Genomic DNA, 22825 nt, shown 5'->3' on the forward strand with positions numbered 1-22825 from the left:
TGATTTGTATGCCCTCGAGATGTGTTCTAAAATATTTTCTTAGGGAGATTCCAAAACAGCTACTAAACAGGAGCCCAGCAGCTTGTGAAGTAATAAAGAAAGGCTGATAGACTGGAGATAGGATCAAAAAGTGCCACAATACAAAAAAAAAAAAAGTACTAGCAAAAAAACATACAGTAGACAGAAAAGGCAATACATTTTATGTGTTCTTTAGAGATAGAAAAATATCATGTAACTATAAACATAGTATGAAGATCGAGAGGGTGGGAAGTGGTGAAAAAATATGATCCATGATTGGATGTTAAATCCTACTATTATGCCTTCCATTGCTTTTCTTACAACATACTCATAGCAACATTATCATCATATAAATGTTTAGTTCCTTAAACAGATTTAAAATCTGGAACTTTTAGATATGTTATCCCAAAGTCTTTAATACAGCAATGGGATTTATTTAATAAACATTTAACTGCTGACTTGGCTTTGATAAATTTAGCCCTTATAATTTAGTACCCTGGTCTGTGCTGGAATAGCAGGCATGTCTGGTCGTCCATTCTGGCCACTTATTGCAGGGCTGAGACGCTCTTGATCAGTGATTCTCAACCAGGGTTTCGTGGAACCTAGATTTCTTTCAGAGGTTGATAGGGGTTACTTGAGCACTGAGCAACTTGTTCTTCTCAGGTTAGCTTAAGTGACACCAATGATCTTTCTGGCTATCTGTGCCAGAATGCTAAGAGGCATTCTTCCTTCCAACCACCGTGCTAGTGTACTGTGAGTTGTACGCATAGGGCCTGATTTAATTAAGCTCTCCAAGTCTGAAGAGCATACACTTTCATCAGGCAACCTGGGTGGTCCAAAACTGGAATAGATATGGTCCAGGATTAAACAGGATTTATATAGTGCCAATGTATTACACAGTGCTGTACACTAAATAAGGGATGCAAATGACAGACAGATAGAGACAGTGATGCAGGAGGAGGAAAGGCCCTGAGGAGTATGCAATTTAGGAGGTGAGGGAAGTATCACACAATAGGAAGGGGGATATAGGGTGATGGGAAGTAGTGAGGGTTTTAAGAGACAGAAGAAGATGGGTAGGCAAGTTTGAAAAGATGGGTTTAGCAGAGAGAGCAGAAAGTAGGAGCAAGCTGAAATGGACGAGGAAGACTATTCCAGAGAACTGGGGCAGCTCTAGAAAAGCCTTGCATGCAACAAGGTTATGAGAGGGGAAATCATTAGTAGGTAATTGTAGAGCAAAAAGAGAGGTTAGGAGTGTATTTTTCTATCAGATCAGCGAGGTAAGTTGGCAAAGAGCTGTGGGAGGTTTTGAAAGCAAAGCAAAGGAGCTTGAATTTGGAAGTCAATGAAAAGAATTGGAAATGGAAATGGAAATGGAAGCCAATGAAGAGAACTACAAAAGAGGCAGCAGATGTGGATTGGTGGTAAGGATGGATAAGTTTGGTTGCAGCATTCATAATAGATTCTAGAGGAGTCGGGTTAGTGGAATACCAGAGAGGAGGATGTTACAGTAGTCCAGACAAGAGATGATAAGAGCATGTACATGGGGTTTGGTGGTCTCTGGATTTTGTGGATGTTGTGTAGGTGTTGTGCAGGTTGTATATATATATATATATATATATATATATGAATATAGGGGGTAAAGGAGAGGGCAGAGCTGAAGGTGACACCAAGACAACAAGCCTGAGGGGATAAATAACAGTGTTGTTAACAGCTGGAAATATGTCAGGGGGAGATTAGGAATGTGTGTGTGTGGGTGGGGGGTTTGATAAGTTCTGTTTTACTGTTTTATGTTTTGTACTACATACTGTTTTGTACTTGTTTATTCTATAATAAAATTACTGCTGCTATTTTGTATATGGAGTAATTGCATATTGTATACTTAGTATATTTTGTATTTTATTATTTATGTTTTACATTATCTAGTATTGTTTACCTGTGTTTCATTTCACTGCCTTGTACAGACATATGTAATGTAACATATGTAATGGAACAAGAAAATTGTTTTAATTTAATGGAAGGTAGGCTTGACAAGTCTATCCTCGCAAGTTTATTTAAATAAATTGCTTATTAATACCTCGCTTTTACCTTTTCTTTATAACATTTCAGAAAATAAAACCATTTCAGTACATTTATTACCTGAATGATACCAAATGTCTAATCTACTTTATTTCTATACATCTGAATCATCATATTGTACCTGGAAAATTAGATAAATACACATCTTTACCTGGCAAATTACTCTGTGTCTTAATAAGCAAAATTAATGGCAGGCAGTGATAGGCTTTCTGCCAGCTCAGCATTTGGCTTCCATTACAGCTGGTAATAAAAAGGAAAGACTGTCCCATACAGCATCTAAAGTGAGAAAGTGGATCCCGTGTTGCAGGTAATTATTCTGACAGGTAAAATGATGAATTACTCAAGTACTATAGATGCATCACCTTGGTTAAAATTGTGAAATAAAAAGATACAATATAACTAAATCTTAATATAAATGGCGGCAGCCTGTCCAGTTTGACTACTTATGATGAAGAATTGAACATTGCTCAAACCCTAGAGAGACAGCCAAAACATACAGTGGATGCTCATGTATAGGCATATTCAATTTAATGGCAATAAAACTTCTCCTTCAATAAAACATAATCATTGAGTACTCAAAGATACCATTATTTTCTTCCTAACTAGTAGTTTTGATGAATTTTGTTGTTCTTTTCTGAGTGGTAAAAGAAGTAAACCTTTGTTGCTTACTGACAATTATTATGGTTGATATCACTACATTCTTGTATCTGGATGATTGATTTATAGTGCATTGTCCACATTACCATTCCTATTAAACAAGGCAAAGTACAATGCGTAAAGTAATATATTTGTCTTCTTTTAAAAACAGAAATTTCTATACTCCAGGCTTCCTAATTTTGCAAAACTTTAAAGCTTTTTCTTTAAATTTAAATAATTTAAAGCAATTTAAAGCAATTTATACATCAATGTTTATTAATTCAACACACAAAATAGACAAAAACAATTACTATTGGGCTTGCCCATAACAGAGGACAAACCTTTTTTAGTTGTTTTTGTCATGTTTTCTATTGCACCCAGTATGAAACAGTGTGTAAAGTGCAACCCCTTCCATTTTTGGTATTTCTACACGGACATGGCAGGGCCTGTGTAGTCAAATGAACTTGAGAGCTACACTAGCATTGCTAATATTATAGCAACCACCTATAAAAAAGGGTCACCCAGATTGACATTGTTAACCACCCCATTTGTAAGTTAAAAGAAAATATTGGACTAACATTGTAGAGTAACTAATTTATGCATAACAATGCATAACTTTAAATATTTTTCCTATTTTGCAGATAGTAACTTTCTTTAAAACATTTACAAACATTCTAATGTATTAATTAAAATTAAGACGGAAAAGTTAAACGGAAGGTAGAAAGCGCTTCTGATAACATAAAACACCACTGTTTGCAATAATGAAAAAAAAAATAATTTTAAACCAAAAATGTTTCAGCTATAGAATTATACATAGAGAAGAAAAAAAAATCTGTAAATACAAAAGACATGATAAAAGCCCTCAATTAAAGGGCTTCATTAAAGAGCTTCCCTTTGTTTTGCTGCTCTAATATAATTCTTTCATTAGTGTATAGAGAGATTGTCTGACGAGCTAGTCAGCTTTAATCCCACAACACTGTTCATTTGGAGTTTGCATGGAACACCCTTGAATCACAATAGGAGCTGGATTTGCAATTTTGCCAGGCTGGAGGAAGTATATCTAGGAATGTTAAATTGTTTAATGTTTATGTGTGAAGCAGCAAGTAAAATGTTCACATTTACAAGAATTTTCTTTCCTTTGGGTTTATATGTTTTAGGACTGCAAATCCCGATAAGAAATTTGCAGCACCAGAAAACTTAATTAGCAAAATAAGCAATCTCATTTTAGGCAAGCATATTATTTCTCTGTGGATACCTGAACGAATATGTATGAAGAGAGTAATAAATAAAGGGGTTGGGGAAATGACCCATGCATGTAACCAAACTAACCAAGCCATTATTGTGGGGTATGGCAGGAAAAAAATATGCAATTGCCTTTGTCTTAAAAGGATGCGGTTTCCATAGTATTTAATATTCAAATTTAATTTACTTTTTAGTCAGGAAAAAGAACATGGAAAACAGAGATAAGCAGAACTGTGAGTAAGAAATCACTAAAATTACAGTCACAGGTACACAAAAAATGGAATTTGCACAAAATTAAACCTGTTTTATTATAATTCCAGAACTACAAAATGCCCTTTCCTTGCAGGGCAAATGATTATTGATATTGTTTGTACTGCATGTGTGGGTAAACTGTAAAAACTAAAAATTCTTAACTTTTTTAGAAAAGAGCATTGGTGACTAAGTTACCTTTGTGCAGTTAAAATTGATATTAAAATTACTAGGACCTCTTTGAGAAGAGAACTTAGTGTTTTCTAGGGGCAGCCAGACACTTCTGTGATCATCCTTGCATGTTTGACAAACTACTTTCATCAGTATGACACACAAAACATGGGTAAGCAAAGTAATGGACATTAGTACCCACTCACTACATAGGTGTATATACCTATAAATGCTGATATCTCTCTCTCACCCTCCTGTACTACATGTGATAGACAGCTCAATTCATCACAGAGATAAATATAGCCTGTCAAATATTCATGGAAGTGTGCAGAAGTGGCAGGCGGTGAACTGCATCTGCAAAATGTGCTTATCTCACATTTGAAAAGACACATTACCAATACCCATGCAAGCAAATTTACCATATTGCTAAGATAACTGCCTCAGATGCCTGCTGTCTTAATTATCAGTTTATGGCTTAGAATGAAGTCAAGGTTCCTTTTTGTAACACCTTTTTAATAATACCCAATGCCAGCATGTAATACATATCAATTCTATGGATGCCATGCCATGGAAAATTTGTGAAGGTCCATTTTGCCTGCAAAAATTTGCATTAAAGCAACACACATTGATGGACTTTCTCTATTGGCAGACCTAGTGAATGACACACTACATTTTTCAGTGTTAGTGATCCAGGATTGACTTCTACGTACCACAACTTCCAGCTCTGAAGTCTTTCTGATTATGTGGGTTTAATGATTAATGTCTCTGACCTAAAACAAGCATGCAGATAATGTGCTGTGATTTCTTTATATTTCATCTGAATTTTTTTCCAGGTCTGTGACCCAGAAAAGATTGAGTGTCAGCATAATAACTAGAAGGGGTCAATCATGTCATCTTTTTACTTTCCTCTAAAAAAAAGTTGCACTTGAAACCTCTTGTAATGGCTACAGATTGTGGTGGAACTAGGGGCTCAGTTCCACATTACCTGTTGGAGAAAATGGTAGGTGATTTGACCAACTAATTGTAAGCCTGGCTCTTTGACTCCAATTTATTATAAAACAACAGCTTTATTACCATTTTCAGATGACCCCTATTCTGTACTTCTTAGCTTACTCTGCCTAACATGCAAAAACTTTATTTTAAAGCTAAAAATATATATTTCTTCAGTTTACAATGTTAAAGCTTTTTTCAGTTCTACTCAAATGTTCTACACCAGTATAAGAGATGTAGAAAGCTTTAAGATGTATGATACAATTGGGGTGACAAGGACGATGGAAGAAAATGCCTGTGCCTTTGCAGAGTAGTTTTTTTTTAATGGATGTGTAATTTTAGTTTCTTGAATAAGCTGTGACATGTGTTTTCAACCCTGTAACTGTCAAGGCACTTTAAAGTAATTAAAAAAAATGTCAGGTTGGATTGAATATCATTGGTGACTCTGTTAAAAACTGCACTTGGCTTTTAGATATTGCCACTTGAGACCTTGGGTAAAGTTAATTTTGGGCAGTACCAGTAATGCAGACTGACAGTTCGGAGTATCAAGTGAGTCAAATGGCATAGTCAAGCTTGTTTAATCCCAAACACATAAATAGGTTTTAATTCAATATTTAAAATGTGCTTACAGCTATGTTATATCCATACTGAAATCGAAAAGATTGTGAATGATTTTCATTAATGGAACAAAACTGAACATTTACTCAAAACTGAGGCCACATTTTATCCTATGGACATTTCTGGAGCTGATGTACAGAGGAAAGAAATTATAAAAGAGTAGTGTTCAAATCTACAACACAGATTTGAAGTTATTTTTAATAAAAATAAACAAATACATGCATGGATATCTTTGGCTAATGTGGCCAAGAACAATATTAGTTTTTATTTCTAGTTTCCATTTATTAGCCCCATTTCATGATATGCCTTCCCAAAAGACTATAAACATGATGGTAATGACTAACAGAAGTAACTATAATTACATTCTTTAACGGAGTAAAAAAAACTTATAATCAATAGTCACGTAAATTTTCCAACGATTATTAATCCTGCTAAATTATTTTATCATGTTCAAAACTTGAACTAAAAACAAATCTTCTTATCTTGGAAACCATTGCTTCTAGTCTATGCTAAATAAACTATGATTGTTTCATACTTATTTTTTTTTGATGATTAGAGCATGGATGCGAGCTTTTCCTGGGTTTGGGGATTTCGGGCGTTTTAACAGATTAACCGCGCTTGCTGGGATCTTACTAAGCATGATAATCCTACCCCCATTGTTTTGAATAATAATTGACTGGACAAGCTTATATCGGTTTAGAATGATGTATGCCAAACCTGCCTGTTGCATTTTTTAAAGGTTTAATTCTTTATTAAGATGTAATTAGACATTGGAGGGTATAATAGCAGAAGCACACTCGTCTTGTCCCCTATCACTGATGGATTAAGATAATGCACGGTGCCACCAACACAGAGATGACAGGCAATGACTTTAAAGCTTAGTCAGGAAACATAAGTAGCTAAAGAAGTCACAGCAAAAGCTTTAAGAACTAGTTGAGTCCCTAAACCATAAAAGTGCTGCCTAAACGTGTAAAGGGCTACTTGAGTCTTCCAAAATGCTGTCTGATTCTGGAAAGGCAATGCTAAACTAATCCTATATTCATCTGGGTGAATACATCATTTAAAGTGAAAAGTCCATGTGAGTTTCCTTTTTTTGAAATGTAAGTTGAACTTGTACTTACTACAAATTTTAGGGGAATACACTAATCAAAAATGAGGGGGGAAGGTGACTAACCACATACTGCCAATGGATTAGGAGATTGTGATCAGGTCAGTGCAAATTTCTGAGAGTAGCAGTGTTTTTTTCTTCTTGTTTTAACAGCTGCTGTAACAGTGGACGTTGTTTGTGTAATGTCCATCTGACTGGGCTCTTTCACACCAGGGCATTGCAATACAATATACATGCAGAGCTATTCATTGAAAATCGCTTCCCAAAGCAGCACTAAAATGTATGTGTTCTGCAACCCAGCACTGCACAACCCATGGTGTATTGTGCATTGAAAACAGCACCTATTTAGTTTCTATTTTTTTTTTCCAAGTGCATTGCAGCAAAAATGCTTGTGTCTCTATGCTTTAACTTCTTGACTACCACAACTATATAGTTCTTTTCATTCACAAACAGGCTATGGGAAAAGGAAAAGAAAGTAATTGTTAACACCTACCTTAACCGTACTTAGCCCTATTAATAAGCATTCACCCTGCCTAGCAACCCCTCTGAAACTCAACAAACGTTTTTCAAAAAAGTTATAAAAGTTTGAAAAAAGTTGTGCATGTTGTTATTTCTGTTGGGGATTTATAAGCAATTTGAGAATAGATATATTCAGTAATAAAATCATAAAGCTGGCTAAAAACTTTACAATTACAGCTAAAGTTTAAAGCATAACACAAACAAAAAATAATTTATAAACCAGAGGTGGGTTTAGATCTAGGGGTAACATTACAAGCCCTTCTACTTTAAAAAGTTTGTGTGCCCAAAATCCAGTTGTATTATAATACAACTCTGGTACAATGGCTATGTTATGATTAATAAACATAGGCATGGTAAGAAAGGCAAAAAAGCCAGCTTTATGATTTTGTTACAGAATATATTCATTCGAAATTGCTTCTAAATCCCCAACAGAGATAACAACATGCACAACTTTTTTTCAATTCATGAAATGCTTTTCAGACCTGCTGTAGTTCCTCGTTTTCCTATGTGATTAGAAGTAGTAAAGATGCAAATTGATCAAGAAAAAATGTAGATAACTGTGAATTGATGCTATTTGCAAATTATTTTACAGAGAAAAGAATGTCAGTAAGGAGATATGGAGATTCTTTTCTATAAATGTTTGGTCTGTATATTTTTTATAGGGTTTAAACCCATGGCCAGTGATAATGGGTCCAAAGGGTTTGTACATCATGCCTAACCTAATTCATTAGAAATGGATTTGGAACCCCAAACCTTTGCACACAATGGGCTTGATTTATTAAAGCTCTGCAGGACTGGATAATAACTAAAACATCAAACATACCCATTGATTTGATCAATAATGTATAACATTTATATAAACTTGTTTCCTGGAACCTGCAAGCCAGTTCACATGAATGAGTATGCACTTGAAACTGCTATGTAACAAGAGACCACAAGGTTACAGTAAACTGATATGTTACTAGGATACTATTATGCCGGAAGACTTTACTGCAACAAGAAGCAGACATAATAATTTTATTGGAGAAATGCAGAAATGCAAATAGCACCTGAACTGTATACTTGAACCTCAAGTCTCATAGTTAGTATATATAATTTTCACAGGACAATGACTGTGGTGAGGCTGAACTGCAAACAGAAATTGAAATGTGCACCAAACCATGCAACCTATGCACCTCCCAAGCTTCTTTCCAAAGACACATGGAAATTTAGTATGAATCCAGCATTAAAACTGGAGCATAAAAAACCATGTCACTGCATTTCCTGTATGTAGCAATAAGACACTGCCTGCAAACCACCCTAACCCATCCAAAGATGCCCAAACATTTATAAATATATATATAATATTGCCTATAGGTTTAAACAGATTAGTACATGCTTTAATAAAAAAATCCAATATTCAATAAGTAACAAGTTTTTTAGACTTCTGGTGAAGATTTCCTACAAGTTTTATAGTCAGCTCATAAAGCTTTAAGCCCATTGCTAGGAGGTTAAAGCATTTAAAAGGTAAACTATAGGATCCCAGAAATAAATGAACCACCAATTAGACACCAACATACTTACAGTAGTAAGATGAACTCTAGAAAGTCCATTAGTAAAAGTAAATTTGGGTGGTGTGTTTAATGAGGATTAAAGTCTGAAAAATATTTGCTTACTGCAGTAGTAAGCATTTTATTTGCTTTATTGAAGTAGTGATTTTCTCTGCTGCTATGTAAGGATACATATAATATATATTTTAAGCTTACAACAAGCACAAGGCATGTTCATGAGTGCAGACAAGCACAAAATAGTCCTATATACAGGAATTCTGTGCTGAAGGCCAGTGTAAGTTGATGGTTATAAGGGCAATACATGGATTCATTGAATCTTTTTGTTATGGTAAAACAGACTGCCAGCACTGTGTACAGGGGTTTGGAGAACAGAATGTGGAAATAACTGTGCACAAGGTGGAAGATGCCAAACCCCAAAGAAGACCAGGTAAATACTGACGTGCCAGTGTCAAAGGAAATATTAAGGACTCACTCGTGTGCATGAACTAAAATTCTGCTTTAAATCCATGTGTGCATAAAAACTAATTCTGAAAATGTATGACTGTACTGTTTCAGTGTCTGATGAAGCCATAAGGTCTCTTGTTCAAAATATGACCTTATTCATTGTTATTCAAGTACTTAAGTACATCACTTTTAGAATATCAGACATTAAATCATAATCCAGTTCTTTATAAATGCTACATTAAATACTACATGAAGGTTTATGTTTTAGAACCACATATTTAGAGTCATTTTTACTTTTGTGCCTATGAGACAGTGCAGAGTAAGCCTTCAGGGCACATAATGATAGTGTTTAGGCAAAATATCTGAATCTGTTTTCCATGTGAATAATTTCTGAATGAAGAGCAATTATATGCCGAAATAAAAGCAGAAAAAACATGATATATTGTACATTTCAAAATCCCTCACTTATAATAGCAAATAATTCAGAATGATTACTATACAAGAAATATAAGCAATAATTTGATGCCAGTGGTAAAAGTTCAGATGGGGTGAGCAAAAGATGTTTGAACAAAAGTAGATTAATGTGACAGTATAGCTAAATTAATTGTTCTGCACTTTTTATATACATTTGATTTTGTTCCAAACCACCTTTCATTTTTCTTGCCAAATGCACTTTTCAGGAGTTATAAAATATTTCCTTTTCCTACATAACAAACCTCCACGAGCGTCTCACAATGCATATATTGTTTTGCTATGTCATTGTTAGAAAACTTTACAATAGTGCGGAGGTAACAGTGGGGGTGCGGAGGTAACCTGAAAGTGAAGTTGAAACTGTAGTATAAATAGGCTATGTCTCAGATCTCTTGTGCTGTACAATGTCTATGGTCTATGCTTTGTGGGAAAGCTATGTAAATCTCAGAACCTAATGAACAGAATTACAAATATTTGGCAAAAAGCCAGCTCTATATATGTATTTCATATTTGTAGTTAACTTTTTGCCTGGAGCTCAGGTGTAAATATCATCCTAATATCAACATTGCCCCTATTAGTAAAATGATTCCAAGTAGCTGCATTTCCCTGTAATCTCACTAAGAGAAAAGGGGGAAAAAAGTATTTTATTCAACTTGCCAACAAGCAAGCCAATTTAACATGAGTAATATTGCAGTAGTGATTTTGAAAAATTGTTCTAACCTTTTAATGTTACCTGTTCATGAAAGCCTTAAAATCTATTCTTATTGGCCTATCAGTGGCAAAAATGAAGAAAAAAATCAGTTAGGTATTTTCATTTAATCATTTTATAGATATGCTTTTAAAAAATACAGTATTTAAATGTTAAAATTATAGAAAAAAATCCTTTTATTAACATAATGATGGATTTTAGGCATTTAACCTTGGCATTTAACTTACAAAGTCTGAATAAACCATCTCAAATATTTTTCATCCTCAGTGAAGTTTAACAAAATAGTAATTCTGTGAAGTTGGCAAAATGAATTGGTTTTCATGGGTACAAAGAAAAACCAAAAAGCATGTTAACTGCCAATGCAGGTAATCAAATTGGCTAATTTCCTAGCATACCTATTAAATCTGGTTGCCTGAATGAGTGCCATCTATTTAGAAAGTGTTAAATAATATATGTTTTATTACTTTAAATGCTGAAAAGTAGAAGTATATTTAGTAGTTTATAATCAATTAAAGCACAGGCACATTAATTAAATAGCAGTCTTTATCATTATTTTGCAAATTACAATTGCCATTAGCACTTGATAAATCAAATTGAAGTACTTAAAACACAGAACACTCCATTGTACATTTGTTTTATGTTTAGTAAATTGCATTTTAATTACATTCATTTTGAAATTCTAAAACAAAGATCTTTGTATTTTCAACATTTTGTACTACAAATAATACTCATAAAAAGCACAATTGTCTGCACCATATAAAGAGCAAGAAAATATTGGTGTCTTGGTATGTGATATTCACACTTGGATGGGAAAAATAAAAATCAGTAACATGTTAGTCTCTATTGTAAGATTGCTGGATAGACCAGACCTCCTCAAAGAAAGCCACACTGGGGGCATTTAATTGTCAGCCAAGACTGATTCAGTAACATGAAAAAAAGCACAGCTGGTATCCCTAAATATCTGTACTAACAATTTTTTTTTAAGTAAGAAGTAAGTGTACTGTAGGGAGCCCTAGTAGGAAGATCTTCAATGGAAAATAATACTCGTGATATTTTTTTATATATATTTATATATCTACACAAGGTACAAGATGGTGCTTCAAAAGAACACAGAGATTACACTGAGGCCTTTCCGCCTGTACCTTTAGCTTCTCCTTTAACACCAGTGGCAACATATCTGTATTCTCATCATGTTCCAGTCTCTTAAAATTATGGAAAAGCTTGTAAGGCTTTTTGTAAGATAAGATATATATAAGGCTAACTACACACGTTAAATTTTTATCTTTTGAAAGGATCTTTTACAATGGTTTGAACGAACGAGCGCAGTACATACAGTACCATTCTGTTCTATGGAGAGGGCATGGGAAGAACAAGCAAGTGGCACCCCGCTGCCCTCTCCTCCCTTCACTTCCATGTCATTTATCTTCCATTGTTCATGGATCCGCCAGAATGGATCCATGAACGTCGTCGGACAGCCACTGTACACATGTCAGATTTTTGTCCAAGATGAGCCCTGAGTACTTATCTGAGTACGTCGCCTAAGGCATTTATGAGGTGCAAGGTTCAGCAAGTCTTAAGGTAGGATTTTTTTACAGTTTATTGTAGGCTAATCTATAATATATACAATGTCACAGACAGTCATATGTTACTACTCTTTACACTTTGCTTACAGGAAAAGTCAACTTGAACCTTCCTAAAATATTCAGTAAGCAACTCATTGGAACTCTTGAAAAGCCAAAACTTTTTGAACAAAGCCAAGTCTTTATACTAAATCAAAACAATCATTCCTGAACCTACGTCTCACTAACCATAAATATTAGCTAAACATCATAAAATTTAAAAAAAAAAGGCAGCAACTTAGTGTAAACAATTACCCTTTTATCCTTTAATGAATGTAACCTTTTAAACTTCACTATAGTCTATTTTCCTATTCCCTTTAATTGCCCTGGTGCCCAATCTGTGCCATTTGGTGCCTATTGCCCATGGGTCCTGTATTGTGTGTTTTCTTACCTAGATGCTCACTCAAACAAGACAAGGAAATAATATTCTATAGACTCAATACAGACTTGGGTTTGTTTCCTTCATGCTCTATGTGTTATTTGTTTGCACTGTCCATACCTATTCTCTCTTCAAGCAGTTTTTAGGGTTGCAGGTGACACAAATGTGTAATAATTTGTAAAGGGGCTGTAACAGTGCTATAGAATGTTTGCAGTCTGTAACCAACAGCATATCTGTAGTTTCCGACCATCTCTTACCATTTCCCATTGTATGTCTTTAGTCAGCTTTCAATGGCAATTAACAACTGTGGTATGTGCAGATATTTAGTGATATTAAGGAAGTTGACCAGAACTGTTCCATAGCACCAGAATTGTGGCAACCTGCCAGCCTTCCAAATAAGCTGTAATGAAACCTTACCTTATTGTCTTTGTTGAAAACATGACAATGAATTACTATACAAGCATTTTAGTAGTGTTTACTGATTTTTAAGGATATGTAAATGATTCATGTCCATAGTCTGTGTACAAATGCACTTTAATGCTTTCATATTCTACTTAAAAATAAAAAAGGCTTGGGCTTCACTCACACATTCAAATGTAGTACATTTATACGTGGATGCATATGCCTTTTCGTTGGCCAAGATAAGAGTAAAACATTTTCATTTGCAGTACAGAAGTATTTCTACCCATGCTATCATTTTAGCTCGCATCATAGGCAAGGGAAACTAGAATATACCAGAAACTGATTGTCATTGAGTTAATGATCAAGATATATTACACATTAAAGATTTAGACAATGAGGCATGGCAAGTATACAATCCATTTACATAATGTTTCTGGAGTTCATTGTAACAAAAGGCAATTGATTTAGGAACTCACTAATACAAACTAAAGTCAATATAACCCTTAACAGTTTCTGCATTGTTAATTTTATTTCTTACTCCCACCTTTAAATGAGACAAGGCTTAGACAATTGATTACAAAACATGTACAGCTGTACAACCTGTGTTATTTAAATTCTTTTTACAACCTTCTTTTTCTCTGCATCTCATATTATTATAATTGATTATCAGGGAATAAAACCAAGGAACAGAACAGTTTAATACTTTAGGTACAGCATTTAAAATGGATAGCATGTGATCTAAAAAGGATGCATTTTCTGTTGACAAATATTGACTAATAAAATCTAAGAATTGCCATATATTTCAATGCAATGCATGCATTGTTATGGTCCCTGGACAACATTTTACGTCTGCCAGCCAATGCTAGAAGAGCGAGTTTCTGATGTTTAACTTGGCACCTGCTAGGTTTGGGAGTCCTAACAGAAAACATGAGCCTTTTGGCATTGCTGGGAGTTGGGTGCCGTGCTTAAACATTTTCCTATAAAAGGATTAGCAATGAAACCAGTTCAAATGTATTGGAATAGTGAGAAAGTAGGGGTTCTGGAGTTTTTTCTTTTTGAAACATGGGATGTCAGAATAATGCTGGGAAAATACCAAGACATTGTACTAGAAATACTTTTTTTTTTTAGGGATTGTGGCGCTGGAAGGAATAACATGGCAGGATTATTAGGATAGACAAAACAGTATTTTATTCTACTGTGGACCTGTAAATAAGCAAGGCAAGTTTAGAACTGGTTTCCTAATTTCAATAATTTGGGGAAAGTGTGATGAAATTTGAACCCATCCATTAAAATACAAGCAGAATATGTATTACAGGGATATTTAAAAATTATATTAGTCAAAAGCCCAACCGAAGATGAAACAGAAAGATGAATTTTAAAAGGAACTGGTGCAGTTTAAAAATTCCAAAATATGACTTGAAAATAATAATTCTTCAACTTCAAAATGTCAAAATTGAGCAAGAAGGTATTATTAATATCTTGTTAAGATAATATGGAGTATACCCAACTGGGTTAAAAAATTAAGAAAATAATGGAATACAGTCAATAATAAATAAACTCCAAGCTACAGAAAGGCAAGAAAACATAAAGGAAGAGTGGAAAATATAAAGAAAACAATAAAGAATACAACAAAGGTATATAATAGAAAAATAGGGAGGATATGGGATACAAACTGAACATGTGCGAAGAGAAGGACATAGGGAAATCAAAAAAGAGGTCAACATCTCTCAGGTGTTATAGTGCGAGAAAAAGATTTTAAAGAGATGTCCATTTACAGATACTTTTTACATAAATGATGATATGGATTATTAATTAAGGTTTCCTTGCTTATCTGGAGTGATCATTTGTGCATAGGGAATCCAAAGACCAGGAGCATTAGAAATGGTCCTTTAGTAGCATCAGGCATTGAAACTGTGAAATCACACCACCCTACCCTAATCATTCAATATCTCCCTTTTTTTACACCCTTCTAACTAAATTATGTCCAGAATGGCCTATTTGGAGCACCCTTTATTGAAGGTTACAAAGACATTAAATTAACATTTATTTTACCATTTTTATGGTAATCATGAAGGCATGGCTTATTTTGTACACGGTGAAGAATAAAAAAAATTGAGGATGAAGAAAGAAAATTAGCACTTTAAAAATTGTTGCAATGGGAACGCTGCCAGGTCAAATATATTCAGTTTTATTCATAAATGTACATATTCTTCATAGACAGTTAAAGAGCTTCAAAATAAGAACCCCCAAGACAACAGTTCATTTGTTAAGCAACATATTTTGTCACTAAATGGACAACGCACTTTTAGATATTAAGCTTTGCCTAGATTTTAACCAAAGTGCAAACGCTGCTTTTTCTTCATGTGTTAATATGTAGGTGGGGTAGGATCCTTTTTGTAATTTAATTATTTCTAAAAATTGTTAAAGCATTTGCTCACACTTATAAAACCATGAACAGGACAATTACAAGTAAAGAAAATGCTTGATTACAGATTATTATCATTTTCCATGCAATTGAACATTTTTGCCCTGTAGCATAATTGTATTCTCCACAATTTCCTCTCCACCTTGGTCTATTACCGTGACTGTGTTATTTACTTATATTTCATTAAGGTTAGCTTAAGAGCTCGATAGAGGTTAATGTCAATTTTCCTTTCTTCCATCTCCTAACTTTGTTCGATGCCCTACGGCTTAACATTTAGAAACAGCGGATAAAGAATCAGCCAACAATTTTAACCTTTAACATGGGTTTTATGAATGTCTGTAATAATACTAAAGTAAATACTGTGCCATATTTTTTTAGCTTGGATTATCCACACAGTTACTTCAAATATATCCTTTCTTTTTTTTTGTAAAAGTCATACAACATTTACTGATTAAAAACAAAGTCAGGTCAATGTGAGTTACAAAAATCAGCATATTCACAATTACACGGGTTATTTCCTTTTTTTCCTTTTAAACAAAAAGTATCACAGGAAGCATGTACAAATAAAAATAAATGACTGTTTGTTATTGATAATTGTGTTGGATCTATGCAGAGAGGCCATTGGTTTCACATTGCAAGCAACAGTCCTTTCGTGCAGAATGCCAGCAAGGGATATGCATTTCTACGCAGTTGTTCTCTAAAATAATGAATGCCACTTTTTTGATAAAGCTGATGTTAATCAGATTTAAAATAACATTGCACCCTAATGTTTTAGGTTTAACAAATGATTAGCCTTACAAAGATACCCCCTTAATGCTGTAAAAAATCATTTTAATCATTCCGTTTACTAAAAGCTTTATCACAAAATCTCACCTATTGTATTAGGGTTCTTTTAGAGATGATACAGAAGAAGGTAAAAAAAAATAGAATTCACTGTGTTAAATAGAGCCAAGGGGCCTGACTTATCAAAGCTCTCCAAGGCTGGGGAGGATACACTTTCATCAGTGGGGCTGGGTGATCCAGTAAACCTGGAATGGATTTGGTCCTGGATTAAAAACATTTTCTAACAAATAGCAAATCACTTAAAAAAACTATTTCAGGTTTGCTGGATCACCCAGCTTCACTGATGAAAGTGTATCCTCTCCAACCTTGGAGAGTTTTCATAAATTAGGCCCAATGAGTCAAAAGAGAAGCATACTTTTTATCCTGTAACCTAGCAAACATGTATGTTAATATAGACTACCAAAAAGTATAAAGGTATTGCTAGACTTTTCTACTGAAAAGCCCATCATGATTTTCAAACATGGCGTTGCGTATAGGGCCTTGATTTATTTATAAATAATTTTATTTTATTCTGTAAAATATCAATTTCTTCAATTGAAAAAGAAAGAAAAACTGACCAAAACTTAATGTCACTTTAAAATGTATTATTTAATATTATCATTTGGAGATTGTACACATTTACAGTCAAAACAGCCACAATAGCTAGAATTTTTTATAGTGTATAGCTGGACTTCAAAGAAGTTACACTGCATGAAAAAATGAAGATATAGTATATGTGTATTTACTCTTCACAGAATTACCAATTAAAGTTTCCTGAGCTATATGTAGCAAAAAATCCACATTTCAAATCATCATTCTACTCTTTAATAAAATTATATGAAAATGTACTTCTGATGTACAGTTATGTTTTTAGTGGTTTTGTGCATGTCTATTGATCTTCTCCTCTTTTGGTCATTCTGCCTTCAGGTAGAATCCTTTGATTGATGGATTATCTTTTAAAATGACAGGAGTTTTTCCAGATGATAGAACAGTCTCCTTTGGAAAAGGAAAATATTCATACTGTAAATACAATCTATTTTGTATAGTAAGCAATATGAATGTTTCTCTGCCATAACTGTTAAAGAAAGTCTAAAGTCATGGAATTTGTTAAACAATGGATTGCTTATGGTATTTTCTTATAGCTTTTTACTTTTTTTATATACAGAGTCCTTCCTACCCCACCCTCTCTGATTTTCACTTCATTTGAAGTCCACTCTGTCTGACTCTTTAGCCCCTTACCCCTCATTGTTGTCTACCGCCCTCCTGGCCCAGTATCACAATTTGTGGATAACTTTGCATCCTGGCTCCCACACATAATAATAATAATAATAATAATAATAACTTTTTACTCATAATTTATAGCAGCTGTTATAAATCAATAAAGATAATCTCCTTATGTTAAAGATCAAGCATGGACTGAATATTTTAAACCTTACCACCTGTCATGTAAAACAGGAACAGTCCTCATTTTATTAAACAATAATAAGAATATAACCCCATAACTTAAAATACAGGATATGTAAATGTTCACTTATTGTAAAGGGTACAGCCAGTCGTTCATATATAGATATTTATATTTGGGCTCCATTTATAAAACAGGAAATCTGACATTCCCTCAAACATCCCTTTGTAGCAATCTTCCAGGTCCAGGTGTTTCAATGGCAATAAATGATTTCCGCCAGGGAATGTTTGAGGAAATGTCAGTTTCCCTGTTTATAAGAAGAGACCTTTGTGTTCCAGGACCAATAATGTGCATGCAAGAAACAATGAGGTTGCTTTACTATAACAAAATATAGTCTATTCACCTAGCAAAGTGAAAATATCTATTTGCAAGGGATGTCAGTGCCTAGTGAATGGCATGATATTTTTTGTGGTAAACTAGTCCTAGTCACAGGCAAGGACTTATATATATATTTGTAGTATATACAGTTGGCTACTTATTTATGGTATAATATGAATTGAATAAGTTAGGCTATCTGGGGACAATAACATGTTAAAATATTAGGTTGTCAGAAGGAACGTGTTTTAACACGTAATACCAATCCTGAATTTGTAGTCATAATGATAAATTAGTAGTCATTTTGGAGTGTTTCCCTTTGAAAACATTCATTATTAATACATTTAAGGCTGTAGGGGTGTTTAACAGGTTTGGTACTAATACATAGGGTATACATCAAATATGTGAGGGTAGGGGGATGGCATAAGGGGAAAGTCTAGTAAGGCACATTGAAAACTAACAGTTGTTTTAGTTCAGAGGCTTTTATATATTGCTTATGACAACAGTATTAATGCAGAGAAATTTAACAGATATATCTAAGTATAGAGATGCAAGTTAAAATGAGAATGCAAATATAGGTAAACATGTAGTCCCTTCTACCATTATCTTCATATAAAGTATAGTAATACCATCACAGAGAGCCAATAAAAAATTTTGTTGAGGTCATCCAGTGTATAAGGGGTTCAGGTGGCATCTATACTCTGGTAAATCCATATACATGTAAAGAACGGTTTCCTGTAGAACCAGGTGGGATATAATTTCTGGCTGAAGTCATGTAAGCTAGCAGTTAGTTCTTCCATCAACAACATTTTGTTAATGTGCTTAAACCAAAGACAAAATAAGGGGCAGGTAGCAGCTTTCCATTAAATTGGAATGCAGGACTGGGCAGCCAATATATAGTGTTTTATCAGAGATTGTATAATAACTTTGAGGGGAAGCAGACTATAGAACAGGAAAAAGAAAGCTGGGTGAATGAAGTGTTTCCTTGATGGATCCTGCTGCTGTGGCTAAAAGCAAACTGATATGGCAGAGTGAAACAATACACCTTCAATATATTTCCCGTGAGACTTTTATTCATCCATGGCTTTGGTTTTTTTCTATCTTTGTGTAGAACACAAACAATATTTATCTAGTTTTAAAATGTTGTATTTGGAATTATGTTTATGTAATCGGAGACATCCAATAAATTAGCTGGCATTTAAATTTATTTACAAAATATATATTTTTTTGCTATGTTAGCCTATTTCAGATAATATTCATGTATAAATTGTTACTAGATAGGGGGGCATTGAAAAGTGGTAACAAAATGACAAATTAAAATGTGAATGTTAAGCATATCATTCTCATTAAATGGTATTTATTTCTGCCAGAAAGCTGTAAATCAACATTACACAATCAAGTTTAAATTTCTTTTAGTCTTAAAGTTTGGCCTTGAAAACTTTTAGAACCATGACTTTCCTTTCAAAGACGAAAGAGACACACTCGTTGCAGTGAAGAAAACAATAAAATTAGCAAACCATATGATGTGGAAGAGAACCCAGTAGCAAACTGCCACTGTAGCTGTTCTGTTCCATTGGCTGCTTACCAGACAGTTGAGCCTGGCCAGAATTCTAAAGCAGGAGAAGTTCATAAAAGTACTCTGCAAAACCTGAAGCCTCATTGCCGAGAACATATTCCCTATACTAATGACCATCATCTCAGTGTATGAAGCTAATCAGAAAGGCAGATATCCTTCTTTAGAGAACAAATATTAAAGTTTCCAGGCTGAAACACTGAACAGAAAAAACTCACACAATATTTATTCAACTTTAATAACTAGAACTTTGCAGTGAAGATACTTAAACCTGCAAAGCAAAAGGTACATAAAGGAAATAGAACCATTGTTCAGTTTCTGTGTCATAAAAGTAATTGAAACACATAGTAATACAGTGTTTATTGCCAACAAAGTAAAGTTTATGTGCTTTAGACATCTGTTATTGAAACAACTGTGGAAGAACTTAAGTGGTAATGCAAAAACACAGGGAAAAAAGTAATTACAGGTTGCCCGTATGCTTTTAAGCATTGAATACATTTATAAAGTCCAATAAGAGAAAAAGTCTAATCCAACATTTCTGGATTTTTTTTTCCAAAATTTGGCATCTAATGGTACCTATGTGAAATAATACATCTGCACTGTCAAAAGAACAATGAAGAGACTGAAATTTAGCCAGTGGTCTGTTCCTTTCATTTGAAAAACAGGCATAGAAGTACAGTAAGGGAGGTCTTACAGTATTTCCAAGTATGGGCAACCTTGACCCAAAGTCCATGGCATAAATGTAACTGCCTATGTAGTTTTTGGTAACATAGGGGTTGATTTATGAAAAGAGCATAGGCTGTCACTTAGCAAAGTGAATTGTGATAAAATTGCATGTTGCAAACAATAAAAATTGTTCAATGTCTATTGAACATTGCACTGTTTATTAAGCCTAAAAATGTGTTTGAATAGTTATATTAACTTAACACTGAGTATCATGGGTAGTATTAGAGGTTATACCATTTCTCATACACAGATGTGTACAAGGCCTAACATTGGCTAATGAGTTTGGGTATATCAACACAATAAATTAATTGCATGTCACATATTTAAAGACCCCACTGTACTATGCTTACTGACTGCCAAAAACAATACATGACCCCTTTATGGTGCAATAGCTAGACCATTTAAAGAAATCAGCTACCTTAATACATGGTAATGAACTATGTAAGTTCTTTGCCTATATGGTATGTTATTGCCTATATGCTACTTATCACAAGTGTGTAAATCAACCCTACTGGTTAAGATATGCTTCTTATTACCTTTAAAACAGTGTGTATGTGTTTACCAAATGCCATGCCAGACTAACACACCCTGGGAGTGATTTACTAAAGATTTTAAGCTGTTTACTTGTACAAAATCACATATAATTAGTAATCATGTACAAGGAGCAGAAACAAAAGAAACAGAATTTGTACACTTGCACATAATTGGACAGCTAAAGTTAGTAGAGCTTCACCTCATTCATTAAGCCAAGTAAAAATTCCATGAAAAGCAATAGTTCTTTATGTTAAGTGAACAGCCTAAACCCCTTTATTAACTCAACACCACCTATACAGAATATTAGTATGACCCTCAGAAAGATAATGACAAAGTTGTAATTTTAACTATTAGGAAGTAATCAAACTTAAGTACAAACTGCCATTACCATATGCAAAGTAAAGACAGCACTAATTAGATATCATCTAGTAGTTCAATGACAGAAAACCTCTTATTACATACTATAATATTCATTTATATTATTCTCTACATTCATATATATCATTTTAGTGTATGAAAATAGGATTTAGAGTTCCGAGGATAGTAATGACCTTTGCAATCCTAAACAATGTATTACCTGTATATATAACTGTTTTGTTACATTGCTTTATTTGTATGTGTGTATTGATTTGTAATTCTGTTCAGAAGCTTTTGTGAATTTATTTTTCACACTGCTGCATGAAGGGTGATGCCCCTTTTTACTATTGCACACTTTAGCTTCCTTTATCTTCTTTTATTTACTAATCCAAACCCGCATTGTTGTATGCTATCTAGTGACCTCCTTTATCTGACTTTATCATGTGTGTGTGACTGACTATATATACCATATATGAAGACAATGTGCAATGCACATGAGTGATATATAGGGACTACATGTGTGCATTTGTATTTGTGCCTGTGGTTCCACATTTAAACTTGAAATTGTAAAAATTACCACATATCATTCTATTTATGGAATATTTACTATGCATTTTATTCTGCCTAAATACTTTGACAAATCTATTTAGAAGATGTCTTAATAGTGTAAAAATGAGGAAAGAATATAAAAATGTCCCAGCAGTCCTAATTAAGACTACATAATTAGACTGTAGGAGGCAGTGATTTTTTAACTGCTGAATGCATTCTATAAATATACAGATAAAATAGGCTGCTTTTCTGCTGTCAACATTAAAAAAAAAAATAGTTTGCTTTAATATGATATATTGGAAATCATAATTAATAACCAATTTAAAGTACTACATTCAATTTAAACATTACATAGTTACATTTGTTAAAAATATTTCCTAATCTGGATAACTTTGGTAACTTTGTCAAAAACAAAATGAGAACATCTGACATAAAACCCTTGCTTCATGAAACTTTCCTAAATAAGTATCAGTCAGATTTGGCTTGAAGCAATGGGCATTACATTGCAGTGTGTTGAGGTACCTTTCACTTCAAAGGAGTTTGAAGAAAGGTTTTACTGTTTTTTATGTTATGGCTCCCTACATTTTTTAAAAAGGGAACAGGCTAAACAACTCAAAAGGCAAACACAAACAATTCAGATAAAGTTCTTTTCTTATTTTGAACCAAATCCAGATATTTTCTGGTTACACACTACACAATAGGTAATGATCTAGACAATCGTTAGGAAAAAATAACATTTAAAGGGTTTGATACTATGCTCCAGAAAAAAAAAAGGCCTTAGCAGAGAACTTAACATTGGCCTATACTTCGAGATTGATATCATCTTACTACAGGGGGGAAATTAGGAATGGAAAATGGTAT

At 33.8% G+C, this 22825-nt stretch overlaps 1 protein-coding gene across 7 annotated transcripts in view; it reads right to left on the reverse strand.

Moving 5' to 3' along the window:
- The window catches only part of DMD (dystrophin), a 721719-nt gene that overhangs the window by 490461 nt on the left and 208433 nt on the right, over positions 1 to 22825 (reverse strand). The window lies entirely within an intron of this gene.

Source organism: Pyxicephalus adspersus, chromosome 1, assembly GCF_032062135.1.
Source record: "Pyxicephalus adspersus chromosome 1, UCB_Pads_2.0, whole genome shotgun sequence".
Classification (NCBI taxonomy): Eukaryota; Metazoa; Chordata; class Amphibia; order Anura; family Pyxicephalidae; genus Pyxicephalus; species Pyxicephalus adspersus.